Source organism: Lampetra fluviatilis, chromosome 41 (assembly GCF_964198595.1).
Source record: "Lampetra fluviatilis chromosome 41, kcLamFluv1.1, whole genome shotgun sequence".
NCBI classification, from domain to species: domain Eukaryota; kingdom Metazoa; phylum Chordata; class Hyperoartia; order Petromyzontiformes; family Petromyzontidae; genus Lampetra; species Lampetra fluviatilis.
In genome coordinates this window covers 5,583,816-5,611,149 of record NC_136315.1, presented here as the reverse complement: position 1 = coordinate 5,611,149, position 27,334 = coordinate 5,583,816, and the positions used below count along the sequence as shown (strand labels likewise).

Here is a 27,334-nt window from a genome sequence, read left to right as displayed (position 1 = left end):
GTGCACCCCTCCCGACTGAAGCCCTATGCGGCACCGTGTGACCCCGTTCTGTGCCGTGACGACCGGGCGTGTGATGTGACCGTCGACTCGGGGAGGGAGGTGTCGCAGGCTGCTCCTCACGTGTCTCCACCTGACCCACCCCCAGGTGCCTCGGGCTTGACGGCTGCTGACCGTCGAGAGCCTGAACCCCGGGGCACGCACGAGTCCTCGATGCCTGGCCGATGTCTTCCTGAACCGCCGGCACCACCGGACGTTCAACCGCGTCTGGTGCCGTACGACGGACCGGCAAGGCGGACTCGGGCTAGGTCTCAACAATTTTCATGAGGACGGTTTTTTTGTGCTCTACACCGAGCTCGCCCGGTGTTCCCCTCTGCCGGGGTAATGTCCCGTTGTAGGGACGCTCGGAAGAAAAGGGGACACTGCACGAGTCGAAAGAAAAAAAAATTTTCCATTTATTTTTTTTGTATACACATTGCTATTGTCACTCGCCGGTTTGTATATATTGTTCTGTTGTCGCGGTGGCATTGGTTGAGGGTTGCGGATGGTGGTGTTCGCGTCGTGTTGTGTTGTTAGCTTAGTTGTTGTTCTTGTTGTTGTGTTGTGTTACGGGGCACACAGGGAGGGTTTGTAATTTTTGTAGCAGCCGGGGCGGCTGCGAGCTATGTGGTAGGGGGTGATGTAGTGGTGGTATTGACGTGCGCCGACTGTGACAGTGATGGATCACGGGGCGGCGCGGGGTGCGGGGTTGGGCACGCGTTGTGGGCGTGGTGTGGACGCGCGCGCCGGGAGTGACAGATGACGAGGCGGCGCGGAGTGAGTGGTGAGGCACGATGAGATGTGGGAAAAGAGGATCGTAGCCAGCACCCGGCGATTGGTCGAATAAGTGGGTGCTCGCAGCGACGTCCGCAGGTGGGGTATAAAGGGGGACGCGCGAGAGCACTCGGGGAGAGTTACCCAGTTGAAGACCCGAAGACGGAGCTGAAGACCTAGTGAAGCCGAGTAGCTCAGTGGCGTTAGTCGCCGAGTAGCTAAGTGGATGTTGGTCATCCGAGTAGCTCAGTGGCGTTAGTCGCCGAGTAGCTAAGTGGATGTTGGTCATCCGAGTAGCTCAGTGGCGTTAGTCGCCGAGTAGCTAAGTGGATGTTGGTCATCCGAGTAGCTCAGTGGGCGTTAGTCGCCAAGTAGCTAAGTGGGTGTTTGTCACCCGAGTACTAAGTGGATGTTGGTCATCCGAGTAGCTCAGTGGCGTTAGTCGCCAAGTAGCTAAGTGGATGTTGGTCATCCGAGTAGCTCAGTGGGCGTTAGTCGCCAAGTAGCTAAGTGGGTGTTTGTCACCCGAGTACTAAGTGGATGTTGGTCATCCGAGTAGCTCAGTGGCGTTAGTCGCCAAGTAGCTAAGAGGATGTTGGTCATCCGAGTAGCTCAGTGGGCGTTAGTCGCCAAGTAGCTAAGTGGGTGTTTGTCACCCGAGTACTAAGTGGATGTTGGTCATCCGAGTAACTCAGTGGGCGTTAGTCGCCAAGTAGCGAAGTGGGTGTTTGTCACCCGAGATAATAAGTAGGTGTTAGTCACCTGTAACCCAGTTTGATAAAATAAAGAGTGTGTTACCCGTGAAGTCGTCTCCCGTGGAGTTACTACATTACACATGCACCACTCCCCAACGCAGCAGCAGCAGCAGCAGCGGCAGCAATCGCCAACTAATGAGGTGTGCTTATATTGGGTGTGCTTGTATGCGGCTCGCTTCTGCGCCAATGCGACCAACGCTAGCGAGACGTGGGCGGCGGGAACCTGAAATCCATGCCCGACCTTCTGTCGCCTGCTGGGAAAGACAGCGATCATTCCTCGTCTCCCTTCAATTTAGTCGTCGAATAATGCAAGGCCGTAGCCATGGAGTCAACATTGAGGGAAAACAAATCGTCCAGGGGGTCTAGGGGTCCCCCCCCCCAGAAAAAAAATCAAAATTTTAAAATGAATTTCCTGTCACTTCCTGTCTAAAATATAAGAAAAATTTACTAATACATGGGATGGACTTTTTATTTTTTTACAAAAATGTCTAATAGTGTATTGTATTACATTGCTATTATTTTTATTTTTTCCTTTTCTTGTTTCATTGTATGTAATGGCAGAGATTAGGGATTCATAAAGTACAACCATAACCACAATCATATAAACAAAAATCTATTATAGCAATATATTGGGGGGGACATTTTGAGCATATTTGAATATTGGAATAATGTAACGAAATGTAACGAAAGGCGACAGTGGCAGTAATCGACACACAGAGGGCCCTTCTGTGTTCCAGTGTGCGCACGCACGCACGCGTGTGTCTATTGAGGTGTACTCAATCCTCAGATGAGTACCTGGTGCAGTGTGTAGTGAACATCGCCCCTGGTGAGACAAAGGCGGCCGGGCGTGGTTGTTAAAAACTCACGCGGCCCTGAAAGGTGCTCGCTAACAGCACTTTGCCCTACAGTCTTGCTAAGGCTACACGGGGGAGCTTTGTCTTTGTGTGTGTGTGCTTGCAATCCGAAACGAGTTTGATTCCCGTTCACGGCCAACACCAGTGACGATTATATCTGAACCGGTCCTGGGCCTTGCCCTAGATCTACTCAGCCGCAAACGAGTACCTGGTGCACTTCTCGTCACTGGGGAGACAAAGGCGGTCGGGCGTGGTGCTGGTGACCCCACCGCCTTTGTGTGCCGTGCCGGCCTTTGAAGGTTTTGCTTCTCGCTAACAGGGCTTGCCCCAAAATCCTGTTAGGGCTACACGGGGAAATCTTTGTTATGTTACCATCACTGTGTAGAGCTGCGTGTGCGCGCGCGAGCACGTGTATGTACTACACAAAGTGTGTGCGTGTATGTACTACACAAAGTGTGTGCGTGTATGTACTACACAAAGTGTGTACGTGTGTGTACTACACAAAGTGTGTGTGTGTGTGTACCACACAAAGTGTGTGCGTGTGTGTACTACACAAAGTGTGTGTGTGTACTACACAAAGTGTGTGCGTGTGTGTACTACACAAAGTGTGTGCGTGTATGTACTACACAAAGTGTGTGTGTGTGTGTACTACACAAAGTGTGTGTGTGTGTGTGTACTACACAAAGTGTGTGTGTGTGTGTGTACTACACAAAGTGTGTGCGTGTGTGTACCACACAAAGTGTGTGTGTGTGTGTGTACCACACAAAGTGTGTACGTGTGTGTACTACACAAAGTGTGTGTGTGTGTGTACTACACAAAGTGTGTACGTGTGTGTACTACACAAAGTGTGTGTGTGTGTGTATACTACACAAAGTGTGTGCGTGTGTGTACTACACAAAGTGTGTGTGTGTGTACTACACAAAGTGTGTGTGTGTGTGTACTACACAAAGTGTGTGCGTGTATGTACCACACAAAGTGTGTGTGTGTGTGTACCACACAAAGTGTGTGCGTGTGTGTACTACACAAAGTGTGTGTGTGTACTACACAAAGTGTGTGCGTGTGTGTACCACACAAAGTGTGTGTGTGTGTGTACCACACAAAGTGTGTACGTGTGTGTACTACACAAAGTGTGTGTGTGTGTGTACCACACAAAGTGTGTACGTGTGTGTACTACACAAAGTGTGTGTGTGTGTACTACACAAAGTGTGTGTGTGTGTGTACTACACAAAGTGTGTGCGTGTATGTACCACACAAAGTGTGTGTGTGTGTGTGTACCACACAAAGTGTGTACGTGTGTGTACTACACAAAGTGTGTGTGTGTGTGTACCACACAAAGTGTGTACGTGTGTGTACTACACAAAGTGTGTACGTGTGTATACTACACAAAGTGTGTGCGTGTGTGTACTACACAAAGTGTGTGTGTGTGTGTGTACCACACAAAGTGTGTACGTGTGTGTACTACACAAAGTGTGTGCGTGTGTGTACTACACAAAGTGTGTGTGTGTACTACACAAAGTGTGTACGTGTGTGTACTACACAAAGTGTGTGTGTGTATGTACCACACAAAGTGTGTGCGTGTGTGTACTACACAAAGTGTGTGCGTGTGTGTACTACACAAAGTGTGTGCGTGTGTGTACTACACAAAGTGCGTGTGTGTGTGTACTACACAAAGTGTGTGTGTGTACTACACAAAGTGTGTGTGTGCGTGTGTGTACTACACAAAGTGTGTGCGTATGTGTTGACCCTCCGGTTTCGTTTTTGTTTCTCTCCGCGTTTTTCGTGGAGGTTGGGGGGTGGTTGCGGGTGGAAGCTGGGCGAGTGTTGTCGCTGGTGAGATGAGGAACTTGGCGGTGGAAGGGGAGATGGTGGAGAGGGGTCGTGGTGGGGGTGTTTTTTTTTGGGGGGGGCGGTCTATCTTTAGCCGAGGAACGGCAGCGTTTGCAACCCGGCGCATTACCTCACCCCCTTCCCGAAGCTGCCCAGACGGCACTAAATGCTTACAGATGTTGGGGGCTGGCTGGGCTGGCCTGGGGGGAGGGGGGCAGGGTTACCAAAAAAAAGTTCCACTTTTCTTGCGGAGCATGGGACAGGGAGGGTGCTGATTGTGACGGGAGGGGGGCACTCGCCTCTCTACCTGGGGTAGTCACACCAAAGACAAAGACCCCCCGTATAGCCTTAACAGACTGTTGGGGCAAGTGCTGTCAGCCAGCACCTATCAAGGCCCGCACGGCACACGAGGGGGTGGGTGAGTGGGTGGCCAACACCACGCCCGGCCGCCTTTGTCACCCCACTGCTTATGTTCATGTGGCACATTAGGAAATGGACCACTCTTTTCATTTTTTTCTCGTGCAGCAAGGGGGTAAAGTGTGGTTTTGTGAAAGTCCTTAAGTGCTGTGTCGCACATCAATGCACGCGTGTACTCCAGCATGCGATGACTGAGTTGGGCCTGTGGGTGGCTGGCGGGGTTATTGATTCACCGGACCGGTACACCAGTCACGTGGTTAATGGCGACTCGTTTGAGGATTGCCGCGTGTGTGACACCACGTGCTGCAGTTGCATCTTACAGATTGACCACAATGAATGTGTTTGCCCTCGATTTGGAGCACCTTCCCACGCCCTTCGTCTCGAGCGTGCAACATTTACACGCGGCACCAGATACTCGATTGGGGCCCAGTCGAACGGGGAAGGCAGTCAACGGGACCGGGAATCGAACGCCGGGAAGGCAGTGGAAGTAGCCGGATACCGCTGAGCTACTGCCGAGACCCCGGGAACGGTCCGATCGGTTGACGCGTCTTTGGGTTTGTACCGCGTGTTGCATGCCCAGGCCCATAGGGGCCGTCCATAAATGACGTCACGCGATTTTGTACGCTTTTTGACCCCCCCCCCCACTTTGTCACACGGCGTCACAAGAAGTCAGACCCCCCCTCAAATATGACGTCACAAAGCTCTGCCCCCCCCCCCCCAAAAACATATTTCCATTTTGAAAACAAAACACGCTTCAAATTGCTTTAAGCTATTGTCATTGTAGTGCATATTTAATGTGGCGCTGCACTTTGATGTTGTAGGAGAAAACATTTATTAAAACGTCTATTTAATTAAGTAGAACGTGTTTTCTATATTTATTTAAAGTTGCGCATTTGTGTGTGACGTCACATTTCTCAAACCCCCCCCCCCTCGTCACACATCGTCAGAAATGTCTGACCACCCCCCTCCCTAGGTGCGTGACGTCATCTATGGACGGCCCCATTGCTCCGTCGTATGTTGTAGGTCCTCCATTGCATGTTGGAGGATTGTGCAGGCATCGGCAATTGCTCATTTGTCTTAGAAGAACGGTGCGGCAGCGTTCACGACTTTGCCACGGCCCGCTAAAGCTGGGGAGACAACATTATGCTTTAAGAAATGAGTGTAATTTAGTGAAATAAAAATAAAATAACAATCACGACGTTTCCGTCTTCAGGTGGAACCGTCACAGCACGAAGACGGAAGCTTGTGTTGCCTCCGTAACGTCGTGATTGTTATTTTATTTTAATTATATTAATTTTTTTTTACCTACGTGACTTTACCGAAAAAACCTAAGAATATGAATCCTTGCAGTCACGAAAGCTTCAAATCTAGAATGTAATGTAGTGATTTTATATTTGACGATTCTACCGTGAGTCGAATACATTTCTACATTTGTAAATATTTAAATATGCCCGATGACTTCGTATTGTTTGCAATATGTAATTATATTGTAACGTTGACCCTTACCCCTGCATCGATAGTTCTATTTTATTGCGCGTGTTATCTTAGTGTGGTTTGGGAATGTTATTTGCTCTTGTTTTGCTGCCTTAAGGCCAAGATAACAATTCGATGTACTTATGCAATTTGAACGTACATACTGTATTGTTATGTATAGTGATATACTTACCTTTCCTCTACTGTGCAATACGTACTATCATTTTTTTGCGTACTGTCGTTGTAACTTTCTCACCTGCCCCCTAACTGGACATCCGTGTAGAAGAAGAAAAAAAAACAAGTTTCACGGATCATTGTATTTCTTCAGCAGAAATTAAGATTCTGATCACCATTGTGCACACTTCGGCCCTTTCCTCCCGTCAGCCTCAGGCCTCCATCATAAACCTTCACCGGGGCCCCCAGATCGAACGCATCCGTTGCACGCAAGAAACTCGCAGAGTCTCCCAAACCCGCCGTCTCTCGGGAACACGTGATCTCCGCGCCAAACCGCCCGACGAAGGGTGTCCCGGCGCGTGCAAGCCGAAACGTCGGCCTTCAATTGCCGCACGAACGCAACGTGGCGCAAAAAGTATCGATCAACAAGATGATCGATACTTTTCGGTGACATCATCAACCCAACAGATGAACGTGAAATGAACGCAGCAATGCACCTGCGCGGTCTGCTTAAAGCCACCGACACTGACCAAAACTCTGGGTCGCCTATGCCACGGTGGGATACCAACCGCATGGTCTTTAAGGACACCCACTTTTATCGATTATATGAAGTTTCCCGGCTGCTGCTGATAACCGAGGGAGAATGTGCGGCTAGCTCCGCTGAAATCCCCGCAGAAGGTCCTGGAACGTTGTGGTGCGAAACGTCGGACATCATGGCCAGCGGGGAGCTGTGCACGCGTGCAACCACCCCAATAAAAACCCACCATGCTTTGCTGAATTGGTTCCCCGCAGTGTGGGAAGAAGAGGGCTGCTCTCTACAAGTCCATGGCTATACAGTACTGATGATTTCTAATAAAGTTGAAGCCGGCATATTTTTGCCACGGTGGCGAGATTTTAACTGGTATACAGGAGGTCGTGTGTTCGATCCCGACCCTGATGTCCGCTGTATATTTGGAGTTTGCGTCTCTCTCTCTCTCCCCGTGGTCGCGTGGATTATTCTGCCGGTCCTGTGGTTTCCCCCCTCCACATTTACAATCAACATCGTACATTTAGAGTATTTGGCTGATATACATTTCCACGTGATAACACACTTCGTTGAGCTAATATTTGTGGTCAAGTCGCTTCTGATAAAGAACTATAAAGCTCAGTGGGCCTTACCTGGTAAAAAAAAAGTTAAGTTTTAGTTTAGCCCTGTTGTCTGCTGCTTAATTTTTTTTTTAAGCCACGATAAATCGGCTATTCTCAGCCGTTGGCCATCACAAAGCTGCATGCAGAATGTGCAGAAGAATGGTGATCTCATCTTGACATGCACAGCATGTTGTGATTCCTGCAAAGGGTTGCTGATTAAGACACTTTTTTTTAAACATACATATTTGCATCATTATTTGTGCGTGGGCTGCGCAGATTTTTCTATGGCTGGTGAATCTCCATCTGGAACCGGATAAAGCGCTTGAATTTGTTTATTTGTTCGGATGTGAAATGCCCCCCCCCTCGCCCGCCCCCGCGCGCCTGTATTCCAGCGGTGTATTGACAAATGGACCGCACCGTATAAGCGCACCATATTTGAACAGTTTCAATAATTGTACAACGCACCCGTTTCAACATTTTCAACAACTCGTAACACCCAGCCGCAGCACTCAGCAGCACGTCGCTCGCCCTCCGAGAGGGGCGCCAGGAGGCGCAGCCCACAGGCCAGCGGGAAGGCGACAGCACCAGTAGCACCTACAGCACCTACAGCAGCACCAACAGCACCAGCAGCACCTACAGCACCAGCAGCACCTACAGCACCAACAGCACCAACAGCACCAACAGCACCTACAGCACCAACAGCACCAGCAGCACCTACAGCACCAGCAGCACCAACAGCACCAACAGCACCTACAGCACCAGAAACACCTACAGCACCAACAGCAGCTACAGCACCAACAGCAGCTACAGCACCAGAAACACCTACAGCACCAACAGCAGCTACAGCACCAACAGCAGCTACAACACCAACAGCACCAGCAGCAGCTACAGCACCAACAGCACCAACAGCACCTACAGCACCAACAGCACCAGCAGCACTTACAGCAGCACCAGCAGCACCAACAGCACCTACAGCACCTACAGCACCAGCAACACCTACAGCACCTACAGCACCAACAGCACCAGCAACACCTACAGCACCAACAGCACCAACAGCACCTACAGCACCTACAGCACCAGCAACACCTACAGCACCTACAGCACCAACAGCACCAGCAACACCTACAGCACCAACAGCACCAACAGCACCTACAGCACCTACAGCAGCTACAGTACCAACAGCACCAACAGCACCAGCAACACCTACAGCACCAGCAGCACCAGCAGCACCTACAGCACCTACAGCACCAACAGCACCAGCAACACCTACAGCACCAACAACAGCTACAGCACCAACAGCACCTACAGCACCAGCAACACCTACAGCACCAACAGCAGCTACAGCACCAACAGCACCAGCAGCAGCTACAGCACCAACAGCAACAGCAACACCTACAGCACCTACAGCACCTACAGCACCAGCAACACCTACAGCACCTACAGCACCAACAGCAACAGCAACACCTACAGCACCTACAGCACCAGCAGCACCAGCAGCAGCAACAGCAGCCAAACGTCGAGCCCGTGGCCGAGCTCTGCGGTTCTCTAAACATTACTGAGATGTATTATTTGGTTAATTCGGTAAAGTCACGTAGATAAAAATATAATATAAAAAATAAAGTGAATAAAATAATATAAATTAAAATCATATAATTTTGATTCACTTTCTTTTCATTATTTTTCTATCTAAGGTGACTTTACCAAAAGAACCAAATCATATGAATTCCTGCAGTCATGAAAGTGTTAAGTAACAAAAATGACTAAGATGCTTTCAGCCAATCGACGAGTGTTTCACGGGGGGGAAACCGGGGCACCTGTAGAATAACCACGCGTGCGAGGTTATCATATCAACCTTCCCTACCCTTCCCACCTTCTATCCTAGTTAGGGGCCGTCCATAAATGACGTCACGCGATTTTGGACGATTTTTGACCCCCCCCCCCCCTTCGTCACACGGCGTCACAAAAAGTCAGACCCCCCCTCAAATATGACGTCACAAAGCTCTGCCCCCCCCCCCAAAATAAAACATGCTTTTGTTGCCAGATAGAAGGGTAAAAAACAAATTATCATATTTTTACTGGCAAATGAGGTTCCCATAATGCTTCAAATCGCTTTAAACTATTGTCATTGCAGTGCGTATTTTATGTGGCGCTGCACTCTGATGTTGTAGGAGAAACATTTATTAAAAAGTCTATTTAATTAAGAAGAACGTGTTGTCTATATTTATTTAAAGTTACGCATTTTGATGTGACGTCACATTTCTCACCCCCCCACCCCCCTCGTCACACATCGTCACAAATGTCTGACCTCCCCCCCCAGGTCCGTGACGTCATTTATGGACAGCCCCTTACCCATTTCTTATGCACTTTTAAATCGAGATTAGATTTCTTCAGAACTGCCTTTTGTGTTGCGTTTTTTGTCCTTCCCCTGCACCTCCGATCAGCGCGGTTGGCTACGCACGGTGCGAAAGAAGTTCGACGGACGGACGTATCCCACGCACGTGGAACGAGTGGCGTCGACATTGTTTTGCTGTGCCGCATTCTCGTGGCGAGTCAGGGGTACGTCCCCTCCTCGACGCCCACGGGATGGGAGTTTGGCACCAACACGTGTGTTTGCGTGTGCGTGTGTGTCGGGCGTGGTGCTGGCCACCCACCCCCTCGTGTACCGTTCCGGCCTTCATAGGTGCTCGCTAACAGCACTTGCCCCTACAGTCTGTTAAGGTTATACAGGGGATCTTTGTCTTTGTTGTGTCTGTGTGTGCGTCTGTGTGTGTGTCTGTGTGTGTGTGCGTGTGTCTGTGTGTGTGTCCGCGTGTGTGTGTCTGGGTATTTTGTACCATCGGACACTCCACCCCCACAACTCCCAATCGGTGATGGGGCAGTTGTGGAGAGAGTGGAGAGTTTCCCATACCTGGGCAGTGTGCTTATGACCGGCTCCAGTTTATCAGCAGAGGTCTCACTCCGAATCAGTCGAGCGGCAATATCTTTTCATCGGTTGCGTAACGCTGTGTGGAAGCTACCTGGTCTGTCGCTCCGCACGAAGCTTCAGGTCTTCTCGTCCACGGTCATTCCCTCCCTTCTCTACGCTTGCGAAACGTGGACCCCCCTAATGGAGCATCTGCGCCGGTTGGAAACCTTTAGGCTGGCCTGCCTACGATCCATCCTGTGTTTAACCAGGCTGGATTGTGTGAGGAGCTCACAAATCCTTGAAAGATCTGGTCAAGGTCCCATCGGTGAGCTCCTCCGGCAGGCAAGGCTGCGTTGGCTGGGTCATGTAGCCCGCATGCCCAGCCACCGCATGCCTAAACAGCTTTTGTTCGGCCGGATCGAGGGGGCTAAGCGGGCGCGGCACGGGCTAGAAAAGAGATGGAGTGATGTAGTACAGGAGGACGTGAAGCTGAGTGGAATTGCCGATGACTGGTACCAGCGGTGTCAAGATCGGCCTCTGTGGAGGAGGCTCGTGAAGGATGCTACTGGGCAGTTGGAGGCAGTCGCCCTCCAACAACAACAGAGGGCGGAGGAGCGACGCTCACAACAACGAGCTAAAGCACAGCAAGTTGCTACAGCCTGGGGTACAGGTGGTGCATCAGCCAGTCATCTCAGTCAGTCGGCCCGTGGCACCTGGGTCTGCCCCGTGACCTCCTGTCAGCGGGCGTTCGACACTTCACATGGCCTCAAGGTGCACATAACCTGGCACAAGCGTCGTGGTGACGTCACCGCCACTTAGTGGCGAATGGCGGTTGTTGTTGTTGTTATGTGAGCGGTGATCCATCAACCCCCGCTGCTGCCTCCACAGTGCTGGGTTACAGGCAGCCACGTGCCGCATCTACACACACGAGCACATTGCGATTCTAATATCTAATGTGATCACAGTGTGATTCTAATTATCTCATATAATCACTAATTATAATTATCTAATATAATCAGCGTGATTCTAATTATCGACTATAATCACAACGCGATTCTGATGATCTAATATAATCACAGTGTGAGTCTAATTATCTAAAATAATGACACTATGAGTCTAATTATCTAATATAATCACAGTGCGATTCTAATCCCGCATCTCCGATTGGCGCGGTTGGCTACGTACGGTGCGAAAGAAGTTCAACATACGTACGAAGGCATATTGATGGATTGCTACCATCTCACTAGTTTCGTTTGCCTGAGTGTGTGCCATGCATATCTGCAGACAGTACAAATCATAAAACCTAAGTTTTATCAGTCTAAGTCGTAAATACTCTGCGACATATGAATGTGCAGCTCATCCTGCCTTGCTCGTTTCAACATCACCACATCCAACCTGCACCCCTCCCCCTCCAAAGATAGTAACATCTCAACAAAGCGGGCGCAGTTGCATCACTGTGTTGGATTAGCACGCTTGACTACGTACGGTGCGAAAGAAGTTCGACGTACATAGTTTGTACGTGATGCACTCCTCTGCCCATGCAGCTGAATCAACACAATATGTGTATTTAAGTCAGCGAGCGCAGGCAATCCGTTGCTCTGTAACGGAAAATAAATGACAGCTGTCATATTTCCTGCCCTTCCCACAATCATTATGTACTCTAAAGGTGATTGGCTGTTTTATGTAATGGTACAATGCCAATATAGTTTTAATCGCGAGGCTTTTCATGTATTTTATATGATTTAAACACCATTCTGGAGAAATAGTGACGTGAATAGCAGCACAAAAGGTAAAGTTCGAACTATTTCAAATGGATCGCGGTCCATTTGGGTGCCACGGTGGCTAGGCGATGTTAACTACGTCGCCTGGTATACAGGAGGTCGTGGCTTCGATCCCGACCCTGACGCCTGCATATTTGGAGTGGTCGCGTGGATTTTTCTTAGCGTCCTCCGGGTTTCCCCGGCTACATTTAGAAACACGCGTTTAGAGTATTTGGCTGCTAGACATTTCCACGTGATAAGCCACTTTCGTTGAGCATTCATTTGCGGCCAGGTCGCTGATGAAAAAGAATTACATAGCTCAGTGGCCCTTAACTGGTAAAAGACAAAGTTTAGCTTTATATCGATTTATAGCTTTCGCGACTGCAGGGATTCATATTCTTGGTTCTTTCGGTAAAGTCACGTAGAAGGGAAATAATAAAATAATAAAAATAAAAACAATAAAATTCTCACGACAGCAATAAAATGTTCTTGCTGTGGTTTTCACACCTGATGATGATGATTGCTTGTGTTGCAATCGAAACGTCGTGAGAATTTTATTGTTTTATTTATTATTATTTTATTATTATTGCCCTTCTACGTGACTTTACCGAAAGAACCAATAATATTTAGTTTTATAGTTTCACTCTTCTGTAGTCGTCGCTTCCACGTCTTCGCTGTCGCTTTCTATTAAATGCCTTCCAAACTTCTTTTTTTCTTCTTTCTTCTTCTTCCTTGGTCCACGAAAAAAGTCCGCGAGCAGCCAGTTACCCAGCTAGTTTCGGTGGCAACGGCTCCGCAGCCACTAAAGGTAGAAGTCACTGTTGGGGTGCAGAGTAGCCCAGTCAGCAGCCAGCCAGGAAACTCGAGGCATCGATTATTATAGCTGGTAGTGTGATATAATATGGGGGAAAAAACTACATCTACTACTAAGAATCTGTCGTCCCAGTATTGAGAACACTGGTCAACAAAAAAAATCTATTTTTTCTGGCCTGGACTTTTGCAGCTGTTTTAGACTAATTTCAGGGTGCTGATTCCAAATCTGATCTGAGATTTGCTCTATCACATCCCATTTTAATGCTATCGGCATACCCCATTTTCATTGATTTTACCCGAAATTAACTCTGTCACTTATGATTGCAAGTTGTTGCGAGTCAGTGACTGCTTTAGTGTTAAAATATGGTGCTGTATTTTTAGGATAGTGTGTTTACAACAGAGGTGGGACAAAGTCATTGTTATGCAAGTCCAAGTCGAGTCGCAAGTCATCAAATTCATGACTCGAGTCTGACTCGAGTCCAAGTCACATGACTCGAGTCCACATCTCATAGGTGGGACAAAGTCATTGTTATGCAAGTCCAAGTCGAGTCGCAAGTCATCAAATTCATGACTCGAGTCTGACTCGAGTCCAAGTCACATGACTCGAGTCCACACCTCTGGTTTACAATATCATTTTATGTAGATATCCACATTTATTTAATATTTTTTTGCAGTTTTTATTGAAAATGCAATATTTGATATCTCAAAAACCTGATGTGACAGACAAAAACTGATGCCAGATTTGGAATCAGCACCCCAAAATTACCTTAAACCCGTTGGAATAGCTTATGCCATAAAAATTGAGTTGACCAGTGGAATCATTGTCCCAGTGTTGAGAATCATTGTCCCAGTATTTCACGGATTCGACTGCCCTCTGATTTTCGGTCTCCATTGGCTTCGATTCTGTGCCTTTTTCGTGAGTCAGAATCAGAATGTTTATTGAGACTGCACGAGGAATCCGATGAGCTATGAAGCTCTTTTTACACGGATGTCCTTTCGGGGCACGGGGTCAGCGAGACACCCCCGCACTCTCCTCGAATAGGCAAATAAATAACTTGCATAGAGATCCGTACACTTGAAAAGGCTCGCAAGATCCATTGAAAAAGAGCCATCGGTTAATAAAAGGATAAATTATTTAGTGACTGCTGCTGCTGCTGCCATACGCCATTACAATTAGCAATCTCAAGGCGCTATACAACTTAATATAGAAGACGAGGTAAGATCTCTGTCGACGTTACAAACAAAATAAACGCGCATTTAACAACAACAACAAAAACGAGAAAAAAATACAGAAAATTGTGAGCACTTAATAGGCAACATCTGGCTGAGGCCCTCCCCCTCCTGCTGCTCCTGCTGCTCCTGCTGCCCCCACTGGGATCCCCTCGTCGTGAAAGCGGCCTCGGCGGTAGGGGGAGGGGGGTTAGGGGTGTTGTGGGGGGGGGGGTTAGGGGTGTTGTGGGGGGGGGGGTTAGGGGTGTTGTCGGGGGGGTTAGGGGAGTTGTGGGGGGGGGGGGTTAGGGGTGTTGTGGGGGTATAGGGGGAGTGGGGGGGGGTTGGGGGAGTTGTGGGGGGTTAGGGGAGTTGTGGGGGGGGGGGTTAGGGGTGTTGTGGGGGGGGTATAGGGGGAGTGGGGGGGTTTGGGGGAGTTGTGGGGGGTTAGGGGAGTTGTGGGGGGGGGGGTTAGGGGAAGTTGTTGGGGGGGTTAGTGGAGTTTTGGGGGGGTTAGGGTAGTTGTGGGGGGGGGTTAGGGGAGCTGTGTGGGGTGCAGGGCGCGTGGGGGAGCCGTGGTGGGGAGGGTGGGGGGTTGGGAGCAGCTAGAGGGAGAGAGAGAGAGGGGGGGGTCGTTTATAAGGGAAGTGTCGAGGTACCATTGAGACTCAGTGCAGGCGACTGCGCAGGCGAGCAGCGTGCGTGCGGAACTTCTTCTGCACCGTACGTAGCTCAACCGCGTGCCGAACTTACTTTCGCTCCCGCACGCGGCCAACGGCGTTCGGGGGGGGGGGGGAGGCGCTGAATCATCGCAAGTCTGAGTCGGATCACGCTGAGCCACTCCTGTGATCTCGCCCATTTCGTCCTCGGGGAGTTTTGCGCCGCTCGTTTTGCATCGATGGACCTCCGGATCGTCTGAACGGGCGCGTGGCCTCTCACAGCTCACCGCTGTTTGGTGACCGCGGGAACAACCTTTGTATCGTCATCACCAGCACCAGCATCATCATCAGCAGCAGCAGCAGCGTCGTCGTCATCGCTTTCGTTCGACTGCCCCGGCCGTTTCGTTTCTGTATCTCTGTTGTATGTGGTTTTTTTTGTAACTTCTGCGGCCAAAGTGCAAAGAAGACGACGGGAAAGAAACACGCAAACGTCGGAGCGGGCGTCCGCCCCGTGGGATTGGAACGAGTGGACGGAGATCCACGGCGCCTCGAGGTAGCAACATCAGAAGCAGCAGCAGCAGCAGAAGCAGCAGCAGCGGAGTTGGTTCTGTATGAAAAGAACATTCTTGGTGGCTTTCATTTTTTATGAATGAACCAAGAAAAAACGATGCCAGCGAATTGCGTTTGAATTTACACTCCTCCCGCGCTCTCTCGCTGCTCAGCTCTGGGGCGATGGTAAGTCTCGATGTTTCTGTTGTCGTCGTCGTTGTTGTTGTTGGAGCTAAGTCGTCTCTGCGGCGTTGCGATTCGTAATCAGAATTCAGAATCTGTATTGATCCTGGGCGGAATCCGATGAGCTATGAAGTTCTTTGTGACAGATCTCGAGCAGAGGGACGGGCGGGCGGGTGAGTTAGCGAGCTGCGACGACAAACACGGCAACAACTAACGACAGCGATGCAAAGGTCGAGAGAGCAAAGGGAAGCAAGTCGCTAGACATCAATGAAGAATATCAGTGCACATCGCATTCCGACGCTACATTCTTGATTGGTGCCAGATTGACGCATCGCTACTGAGCACATTGGCAGAGGAACGGCGAGTGCAGTGGGCACCTACTGGGCTGTCTGCCCATGGATCGTGACGACGATGATATATTTCTACTCTTAGTTCTTTCGGTAAAGTCACGTCGTGATTTTTATTATTTTATTTTGTATTAATTTTAATTTTATTTTTTACCTACATTACTTTACCGAAATAACTAAGAGTATGAATCCTTGCAGTCACGAAAGCCTCAAATCTAGATGATATATTTGCTGCCTGTCTCAACTAATCGCCGGTCGAGGCTGCGAGATGCGTTTGTTGTGCGCGCGGGTCTCGCTCGCCACGCCGAGGAGAGGACCTCGTTACTGGGACGGTCGTTGCTAGAGGGACGCTCCTGCATGCACCAGCACCCAAAGTTCAGTTTTAACCTCGAACTTTGTTGATCATCTCCCGGCAGCGGCAGTTGCAACAACGGCGCAAATTTCTTCAATCAACAGCCAACCCCCCTTCTCACACCTCCCTCTGTCCCTTCACCGCCTCTGTTCATCCCAGCAGTTGCGCGTGGATTCACCGCGGTTAACGGATCAGCGTGTCGCGTGTGGTGGCGTGAATTCGAATAATAATAATTATTATAAGTGTGTCTCGCTATTCCCGTTGTGTTTTTCCCCTCTGAAAGACGTCTTTGGCCAGCTTTAGAAGAGTTAGGCGAATACACCCTCCGGAGAGATTCTCATAATTATAATAATTTGCACTTATTTTGTAGAGTTCGATCGAGTTGCAAAGAGGCCCTTCGGCCCAGCGGCGTCGTGGACGCGGTGTTGGACGGACCCTGGTGGCCTTTAGTGCCGTCCCTTCGTGCTGCTGTAAACCCCCCAATGGTTTCAAATAGTGTGGCGGCCCTCACACTGATGATGTCTTATCGGCCAAAGTGCCCCCCGACCGACCCCCGCCGTCTCTGAATAAGGAGTGAAGAACGCTGGGGTAGAGCAAAGCAGTTTCAGGGCTGCACCGCGATCTTGTTTTGTTTACATTTCGCGGAGCAAATGCCAACGCAGAGGCCCCGCGCTCGTTGTGTGACTGTGGCGGGCATGGTGGGAGAAATCGTCGCGACCCCTCGGCCGCTCTCCAATGATCTACAATGATTGTTGCCCCTCCGATGTGTTTCACCGCCAATGTGTGCGGTGGCTAGGAGATGTTAAATGCCTCGCCCGGTACGCAGGAGATCGTGATGGGTTCGATCTAGATCCTGACGCCTGCTGCTGTATATTTGTGGAGTTTGCGTGTTTCTCTCTCAGTATCATCATCACGGTGACGAGGAGATGTTAAATACCTCGCCCGGTACGCAGGAGATCGTGATGGGTTCGATCTAGACCCTGACGCCTGCTGCTGTATATTTGTGGAGTTTGCGTGTCTCTCTCTCAGCATCATCATCATCACGGTGACGAGGAGATGTTAACTACCTCGCCCGGTACGCAGGAGATCGTGGTGGGTTCGATCTAGACCCTGACGCCTGCTGCTGTATATTTGGAGTTTGCGGTGTCTCTCTCCCCCCGTGCTAGAGTAGATCTTTCTCCGAGTTCTCCGGATTTTGCCTCCACGTTTAGAATCAACATCACTCGTTTAGAGCATTTGGTTACTGCTATAAATGTCCACATGATGATGAGCTACTTTGTTAAGCTATACTTTGTGGCCAGGTCGCTTGTGGGCCTTACTTGGTAAAATACAAAAGAGTTAATCGTTTAGTTGAGTCCATAATAGAGCTTTTTGGGTTAGATCGCGTAAATATAATGCGTCGTTAAACCTACTACCACCCGACACAGCCAATTAGTAAGGTTTGCAACGTAAACAAAACATTCGTTACTGTACTAGTACAGCACACCGGTTGTATGTTGCAGAGTAAACCCACTACAACATATACAATTATTGTGTAGTGTATAGTGTAGTGTATAGTGTAGCATATAGTGTAGTGTATAGTGTAGTGCATAGTGTACTATATAGTGCCGTGTGTAGTGTATAGTGTAGTGTATCGTGTACTATACTAGTTCATCGCTCACCGGTTGTGTGTTGGAGAGTAAACCCACTACAACATTTACAATTATAGTGTAGTGTATAGTGTAGTGTATAGTGTAGTGTATAGTGTAGTGTATAGTGTAGTGTATAGTGTAGTGTATAGTGTAGTGTATAGTGTAGTATACTAGTTCATCGCTCACCAGTTGTGTGTTGGAGAGTAAACCAACTACAACATTTACAATTTGACTACCGTGACGTTTCGCCAGTAATTACAAATAGCCTCAACATGCGGACAGCCACAGTTGTGGAGAAATGCTCCTGTTTAAGTCTTAAATAGAGTTCAGTATTTGCGCATATTTTGTTTTCGTTTTAAAGAGAGCTGGGGGTCTTTCCTCTTTCTCTTTCTCTCTCTCTCGCTTTCTTTCTCTCTTGGGTCGAGATATTTTTTTTGTTTTGTTTAAAACTAAAAAAAAGCTCTCTGGGGCTGCCAGGAAACGTGCCAGCCAGGGTGTCTTGACCTTTGCCCTTCCTGCACGTGTTTGTGGACGGCTGGCGGCGGAGGCGAAGGGCCCCGGCTCTGTGCTTTGTGACCGTGCAGTTGCACATTTGCAGAGCGTTGGACTTTCGCGATGGGCTCGTTAGCCACTTCGTGCGACGCTTCCAGAAGGTCGCGATGAGTAGAATGGGGTGTTACGTCGTTCCTCGTCACGCTCGTTAATGTCACGGTTGCAGGACAAAGCGGAGCCAGGTGGCTCATAACACCGAGCGCGATCAGAGTTGTGACAGAGTGGATGTTCGCGTGTTTCTTGAATTTAGCAAGGTTTAACAGATTTTGAGCAAGGTTATTGCTATTTAGCAAGGTTATTGCTGTTCGAAGATCTTAGGAAAATAGACGATGGGAGGAGGGAAGTCCGAAGCGGAGCAGTGCATGGGAATAAGCAGAGAGAGAGTGTTGTTTTGACCTGCAGTATGGTGAGTGAGTGGGTGGAGAGTGGGTGGGTGGGTTTGTTGTGACCTGCAGTGTGATGGTTGCACGCAGCGTGGTGGACGAGACGAAACAGCCTGGTAGGCACGAGATCCCAACGTGGGTGGACGAATCAACGAGTGAAGTGTCACGGGGAGAGTGACCACTGTAGTGGTATTAGCTGGAGACGAGTGATAGGGAGGTGACGGACTTTCCCTTGTGCGAGTGGTCGGAGTGCAATCGGTGAGTGCTCGAATCATCAATCGCAGCCTGACTGAGGTAGGCACTGGGGTGCTCCACCTAGGGTGCTGCACCTCAGCACAACTGAACGCGCGACCCAGAGGCCGCCGGTTCGATTTCGATCTCCCGGCGCGGCAGTAGAAACAATGGGGCGAGTTTCTGAAATCGCTGCTGCCTACATCCTCCCAGCAACGTTAATGAGGGCACCGCAGTTAGCCGATCGGCAGGTTTCCGTGTGGTGGGGTAAAGTGTGAGTACTGCCGGCTCTTCCAAGACGTCTGGCCAGTTTGTAAGGAAGGGCGCCAAAGTGGCTAGGAGATGTTAACTACCTCGCCTGGTATACAGGAGGTCGTGGGTTCAATCCCGACCCTGACGCCTGCTGCTGCTGTATATTTGAAGTTTGCGTCTCTCTCTCTCTCAGTGGTTGCGTGGATTTTTCTCCGGGCCCTCTGGTTTTTTCCCTCCACATTTAGAATAAATGTTGCGTTCGGAGTATTTGGCTGCTATAAAATTTGCACGTGATAAGCCACTTCGTTGAGCTGTCATCACTGGCCAGGTCGCTTCTGAAAAAGGGGGCTTTATACCTTCGGGTTAAATGCAAAATATAAGAAGAGTAGGCCAAAACACCCTCGAGCCAAGGGCTCTCTAGAGCTCCCTCTAGCGGAAGCCCTTTGACCGGCAATGGCGCGAGCAAGCAATTGCAGGGCTGCGCCTTTAACCTTTCCACTCTGTTTCCAGGTATTAGGGAGTGTAACTAGGGGTATACAGCAGGTGACGTGGAGGCGACGGGTTGGTGGATCACGACAGAGGCTTTGCGAAGCTCCCTTCCCCGTGGGCAACGGCAGAGGCTTTGCGAAGCTCCCTTCTCTTGGGGGCGGCAGTGATGGAAGTGGACCAATCGCCATCTGTGTCCATCTGTGCGGGGATCGAGTGTTGTCGCCTCCACGTGAACAATAATAATAAACACAAGCTTCAAATCTATAAATAAACATAACTCACAAATTGGTTGAAAATATCTTGAAATAAGAATCCAGTTGCAGAGCCCTGCTGGCAAAGTCCTGCGATTCAGCGTGACTTTCCTGGATGCATGCGTCAATTATTATCATCATCATCACCACTATACAGCATACGGAGAGGCCATATTAGCACGGTTGGTTACTTACGATGCGATAGAAGCTCTGCATCCATACAGAGGCTGGCTGGCCTCTGTCAATCGATCAATGGATGGATGTATACTGTATTAAGCTTCACACACATGCATCGACTCACGTGCGTAACGATCCATTCATCATACATTCGGGTGTGTGTTGTGTGTTACTCAGACAGCCATGAGCGGCCACCGCATTCACACCAATGGCAGAGAAATACATTTCGATTGAAAGCTTTCGTGACTGCATGGATTCGTCTTCTTGGTTCTTTCGGTAAAGTCACGTAGAAGGGAAATAATAAAATAATAAAAATCAAACAATAAGATAAAATTCTCACGACGGAAAGACAGCGTCCTAATGTTTTATTAGGACGCTGTCTTTCCGACAGACCTGTTCTTCACCTGAGGACGGCTGCTTGCGTTGCGGCCGAAACGTCGTGAGAATTTTATCTTATTATGTTTAATTTTAATTCTTTTATTATTTCCTTTCTACGTGATTTCACCGAAAGAACCAAGAAGACAGAGAAATTGTCCAGCTTCAATTGCTGGCCATGAATCATTGGAAATTCATCAAATCGCCAGGGCGCTTGTGACCCTTCCACACCCGCTTACTCGGCGTTTCGCCCACTTTCCACGCCAGCGACTCAATATATTCTCGTGATTCAGATGAATAATTAAAATAAAATCAATTATTGTCTTTTTGTGGACTGTGTGTTCCTGTCGGTACGTTGTCTACGCATCGTCAGGGTTCGATTGCGTTGTGAGTGCAATGCCACTTTTTTAATTTAATTAACAAACCTGCCTTTTCTCGATTTTCTCAGTTGTGTGGGGTTTTTTCTTTTCTTGTTTTTAGCTTCTGTTCTTCACGAGCGTCAATGCAACATCATTTGCATATGAATGTGATCAAATCAATCAGTTTCTACACGCATCACTTGATCCATATATCATGAGCGTACTAATCAAAGTTAATGAATGCATCGTTACATACCGAGGCAATACTGTACTTTTTCTTGGTTGTTTCGGTAAAGTCACGTAGAAGGGAAATAATAAAATAAAAAAAAATAAAACATAATAAACATAATCAAATATTTTATAATGTTTACTTTTTATTATTTTATTATTTCCCTTCTACGTGACTTTACCGAAAGAACCAAGAAGATGAATCCCTGCAGTCACGAAAGCTTTAAATCGAAACTTAATACTGTACTTGTGAAACAATGTTGTATATTTACACTGCGTCGCCTCTTAGATATATACCCAGGAAATCCTCAGCGAGTCCCCAAAACTATTTTCGGGATGTTTGGCCACGTCCACGAACGAGTGTTTGCATTCATGCGGGAGGAAGCGAGAAAGGCCGGAGAAAACACAAGCAGGCATTGAGGGAACCACGTGAGAAGAACACTAATAGGTCCGCACAGACTAGTTTGACAGCAATCTCATGATTTGTATTCTTGGTTCTTTCGGTAAAGTCACGTAGAAGGGAAATAATAAAATAATAAAAATTTAACGATAAAATTCTCACGACGTTTCGATCGCAACACAAGCAATCACACCTGATGATGATTGCTTGTGTTGCAATAAAAACGTCGTGAACATTTTATTGTGAGAATTTTTTTTGTTTAATTTGAATAATTGTATTATTTTATTGGTTTTTCTTTTTTCTTTTATTATTTCCCTTCTACGTGACTTTACCGAAAGAACCAAAAATATGAATCCCTGCAGTCACCAAAGCTTTAAATCGAAACTCATGATTTGCGTTTGTGTGTTTGTGTGAAGTCATTGATAGTGGCCGCTCTCAGACTATGTACTCGCTGCGTGTGAGACCCCCGATGTAACCACGGGGATATCTGCCGGGTTCGAACCAGAGGTCGCAACCGGGTACCCGATACCTGTACCCTACCCGATACCCGGCTACCCGTACCCGGCCGGGTACGGGTACGGGTAACCGTTTGCGACCCTGGTGCGGCCGGGTACGGGTACGGGTAGACCGTGAGTCACTGGTGAGTAACCGTTTGTCACTCATTTCGGGCCGGGTACGGGTACCCATTTGCGACCCTGGTGCGGCCGGGTACGGGTACGGGTAAGGAATCAAAACCCGTTTGCGACCTCTGGTTCGGACCCCGGTTCTCAGCAGTGTCGCTTCACCTCTGCGACTTCTGAGCCAACCGGCCTCCTGCATCGACTTTCTTCAGGTCGTCTTTCCCTGTAGACGGGGGCCGTCCATGGGGGAAAGGGGGGAACATCCCACAACGCGCCCCTCCCCCCCAAACTAAACCGGCAGTATTACATCATCCGAGGGCTGCGTAAACATTAAGCAATTATAAGTTGAAGCTAAAAACTAACTTCTTTTTTTACTTGCTTTTACTGAAGATACTTTTATAGTTTTTTTTTAATATGCCTTCGCTAGCAATTTATTAGAATGCAATTTTGTTTTGTATGGAAATTGCTTTTTATTGTTCTTGCGATTTAGTCTTTTAACGATGTTTTATTGTACTTGTACAGCACTTTGAATTGCATCTTTTGCACGAAATGGTGCTATAGAAATAAATACTTGATTGATCATCTGACACCGTGAAGTCGAAGTGCGGGGGGGGGGGCGGCCCCCCAAACCACAGGGCCCGGGGTAGTCGCCCCGATTCGCCGTAACTGGACCTCTAGGGACGGCACTACCTGTAGATGGCACAACAACAGCAACAACACAAAGTGCTGCTGTTGATGTTTAATCGCCCAGCGGGGTTCAGTCACGTGCAGAATCGCTGAAGCCGGCAAAAAAAAACTATTGCGATGTTTCTGCCTCATTACTATTTTTGCGTGCGTAGTCAGGTAAAGCATCTGCACGCGTAAACAGAGAATTACGGAGCACGTACCGTGCCGGTAATGACGAAGGGATGCCACCACGGCGGTGCAGTGGTGAGCGCGTTGACCCTCCAAACTCGAGGGCCCCCGGTTCAATTCTATCTCCCGGCGTGCCAGGTGGGAAGAATGGGGGGGGGGGGGGGGGGGAAGTTACTTAAATCCATCCCGTCTCTGGCCCGTCGGGATTTTACGTCGAGTGCGTTACGAGCTCGTTGTCGTGATTTTCTTGCAGGTCGCGTGTGGCGGGGTGAAGTGTGGGTGCCGTGTGCACTCCAGATTTGAAGTTTTCGTGACTGCAGGGTTCGATATTCTTTGGTTCTTTCGGTAAAGTCACGTAGGTAGAGAATAAAATAAATGAAGTCACGACGTTTCGGGTGCAACACAAGCGTCCGTCATCACACAGCAAGACACAATTGCTGAAGTGGGCAAATTGCTTCTTGCTGTGGTTGTCCCACCTGATGATGGACGCTTGTGTTGCGCCAGAAACGTCCTGATTTAATTTATTTTATACCGACGTGACTTTACCGAAAGAACTAAAGAGTATGTTGCGTGCACGTTGGACTTCTTTTGCACCGTACGGAGCCAACCGTGATCATCGGAGGTGGGGGGGGCAGGAAAACAAACTTAAACACAAAATCAGTTTTAAAGACATGAGATTTCAGTCTAGATTTAAAAGTACTCCCACTTCTTCAATTAGTTTCAAAGACAATGCGGATTCTATCAGAGCGTGTTTGTTTGCATGTGCGTGTGGTTAATGCAGACTTGCAAGAGGTATTACCTTGGTGTTTGAACACCTTAACACCCATGGTATTGCCAGAAATGAACAAGTATGAGCCGTAAAAACAAAGTTTTTCACTATAAATCCTTTATATGCGTGGCGGCTAGAGCCCTCTCGTCCTCTGGCTTGAGATGGCTACCACCTATGGGTCAGATGATTGCATGGCAGCATTAAGCAATTGGTAATTAAATATAATATTTTTATCCTAAAAAGTGTAAAATTTTGGAGAAAAAAAATCACGAACATTAATTGTCACGCACAATGAGTCTGTGTGGAAAATGTCAGCTCGATTGGATCACGGGAAGTGGGTTAAAAAACGACCGAAAGATTTGCACGGTCCTAAGCAAGCAAGCAAGTGAACTTAATATAAAGGATTTAAAAACAAGAATAGGTTTTTACCTTTCTTCGTCCAAGACGTCTGACTGGTGTGGAAGAGCAGGCCAGCATGGTCCATGTAGGTGCCCTCGCAAGCTCCCTCTTGCAGGGCAGTGGTGGTGTGAGCAAATACATTTGAGTTTAAATTTAGTTTTAAAGCTTTCGTGACTGCAGGGATTCATATTCTTGGTTATTTCGGTGAAGTCACGTAGAAGGGAAATAATAAAATAATAAAAATAAAACTATAAAATTCTCACGACGTTTCGATTGCAACACAAGCAATCATCACCAGGTGTGAACCCCACAGCAAGGAAATTGTTTTTAAATCCTTTATATTAAGTTCGCTTGCTTGCGTGCTTGCTTGCTTGCGTGCTTGCTTGCTTACGACCGTGCAAATCTTTCGGTCGTTTTTTAACCCACTTCCCGTGATCCAATCGAGCTGACATTTTCCACACAGACTCGTTGTGCGAGACAATTAATGTTCGTGAAAAAAAATTCCCAAAAATTGACACTTTTTAGGCAAAAAAAAATAATTTTACATATATTCAAATAGAACGCATTCATGGCTTTGGCTGAACGTCACAGTGTAAGAGCCCAGAGCGTAACCCCTCCACTGGCCGTGGCGGAGTAGCGCAGTTGGTAGCGCCCTCGCTTCCCATGCCAAAGGTCGCGGGATCGATCCCCGCGTCCTCCACAGGCGAATGTATTTTTAAATCCTTTATATTAAGTTCGCCGCCACGCATATAAAGGATTTATAGTGAAAAACTTTGTTTTTACGGGTTATACTTATTTATTGTTTTATTTTTATTATTTGATTATTTCCCTTCTACGTGACTTTACCGAAAGAACCAAGAATAATATTTGAGTTTAGTTTACGAGTGAAAAGTGAGAATGGTTTTTATCCTTTTTGGCAATGAAACAGGTTTTAAGATGTTCAAAAACCAAGTACATACATCTTGCAAGGAATCAAGTCTGCATCAACCACACGCAACACATGCAAACAAGCGTGCTCTGAACACATTCCTGCGGAGGGAGCTGGTAGGAACGCTGGGTTGCTCGGTCAATGGCCAGGGTCAACGGCGGCGTGGTGTATTCGGCAAATATGCCCGACTGTGAGGGCGGGCACAAGCCGGCGTGAGTGGGTTAAACGTTGAGTTTTATAAGGGCACCACGGGGTGACCAGCCCCTCCCCACCCAGCCTCTCCCCACCCTCCCCACCCAGCCCCTCCCCTCCCCAACCAGCCCCTCCCTCCCCACCCAGCCCCTCCCTGCACGACGGACACAATAATCCCCTGTGGGCTGGTGTAACCAAGAGGTTCCTACCAGTATAAATGTAATTGTCTTTGAAACTGGTTGGCCTACACCAGAGACAGCCCTCTCCATGGCCTAGTCTCACCACGAGTGTCAGACCAGAGAACGACGCCATAAGACGAACAGCACAAAGGCAATGCACGTGTCAGAGCATTCATAGCTCAGGGTGAGCAGCTATATCATGGGATCATTTTTTTTGCCATGATCAAAGTATGAAAAATAACAATGACCTTTTAGCCTTTTTGGTAGGAAAACAGGTGTTAAAACAGGTGTTAAAACAGGTGTTAAAACAGGTGTCAAAACAGGTGTTAAAACAGGTGTTAAAACAGGTGTTAAAACAAGTGTCAAAACAGGTGTTAAAACAGGTGTTAAAACTGGTGTCAAAACAGGTGTCAAAACAGGTGTTAAAGCAGGTGTTGGAACAGGTGTTTAAACAGGTGTCAAAACAGGTGTTGGAACAGGTGTTAAAACGGGTGTTAAACAGGTGTTTAAACAGGTGTTAAAATAGGTGTTAAAACAGGTGTCGAGTTGGCGCTTGAACATCTTAACACCTGCTTTATTGCCTGAGAGGGTAAAACCTATTCTTCTTTTTTATACTTTGATACTGGCAAAAAGACGGCCCCATGATGTAGTTCACGAAGTTTGTTTGAGCCACCGGGGCCCCGGATTGGGCAAAAACTTCGGCAATTTTCACCTCGCGACGAAATGCATCACTGCACCTTTGCAGTTTCCCTTCATGTGCAACGCAACTATTTAAAACCACTGCCATGTGTGTGTGTGCACACGCATGTGTGGCCACAACAATGCAGTGAGATGCCTTGTTCATCTCGGCATCGACTTCAGAGTTGTTGTGCCACGTGTACGCGTGACGCGATTGGCATGGATTTAAAAATTAATTGAGAAAACATCACGCACGGGCGGCAATGATAGCAGTTCCTAATCAGAAAGACCCGATACGCTTTCTGAGATTCCTAATGACAAATATTGGATAACTCACATCGACCTTGACTAATCGGCTGAATGAAGCCTGCACAGTCCGTTCTCCGATGACGGCGCGTGTTTTCCTGACGCCAATTGGATATAACGCGATAAATGTATTACGATGGAATACTTGTTTTTTTCTTTATAACCAGGATGCGAATTGGATATAACGCGACCAAACGAACGGAACAACGCCGCGCGAGTAGGAATACCCCGTTGTACGGCTGACTTGGTATAACGGCGCACAAGACGTTGGGATGCTGCTGGATGCTTCTAGACGCTACGAATCTCACCGTGTTATCGCTGACTGTGCTTTACCCCCCTACGTTATTTATTATAACGCGAGTTTTGCATAACGCCGTGTTATTCATGAACGCGACTGCAACCTTATAGGAGAGCTGACCTATTTCAGGCGTTCAACAACAATCTCCAAAAATAAATAATAATAAAAATAATAGCACGACGTTTCGGAGGCAACACAAGTCTCCGCCATCAGGTGGGACCGTCACAGCTAGATTTACAGTTTTTACCTACGTGACTTTACCGAAAAAAACCTAAGAGTATGAATCCTTGCAGTCACGAAAGCTTCAAATCTAGAAACAATCTCCAATTAGCACGGTTGGCTACGTACGGTGTGAAAGAAGTTCAACACGCATGCATGCGTACGACAAAACCAAGCGAGGCTGCCTCTGATCCTGGATATTTCTACGAGATGCTTCTGGCACGCGCACACACACAACAGTGGGTGGTCGAGCGATACAGAACTTGCATTGTTCCAGCAGAGACATCTTGGGTCAATTGACTCTCGCAAGATGTATGCAAAGGAAGCTTTACCGTCTGTTCCTTTCAC

General features: G+C 48.1%; 1 protein-coding gene across 1 annotated transcript in view; it reads left to right on the top strand.

The window, feature by feature from the left end:
- Nucleotides 1-15,274: 15,274 nt before the first annotated feature.
- The window catches only part of LOC144946574 (uncharacterized), a 42,624-nt gene continuing 30,564 nt past the window's right edge, over nucleotides 15,275-27,334 (top strand). The window contains exon 1 of the mRNA XM_078875588.1: nucleotides 15,275-15,337. The gene's annotated coding sequence lies outside the window, so the exon portion shown is untranslated. The remainder of the gene's footprint in view (nucleotides 15,338-27,334) is intronic.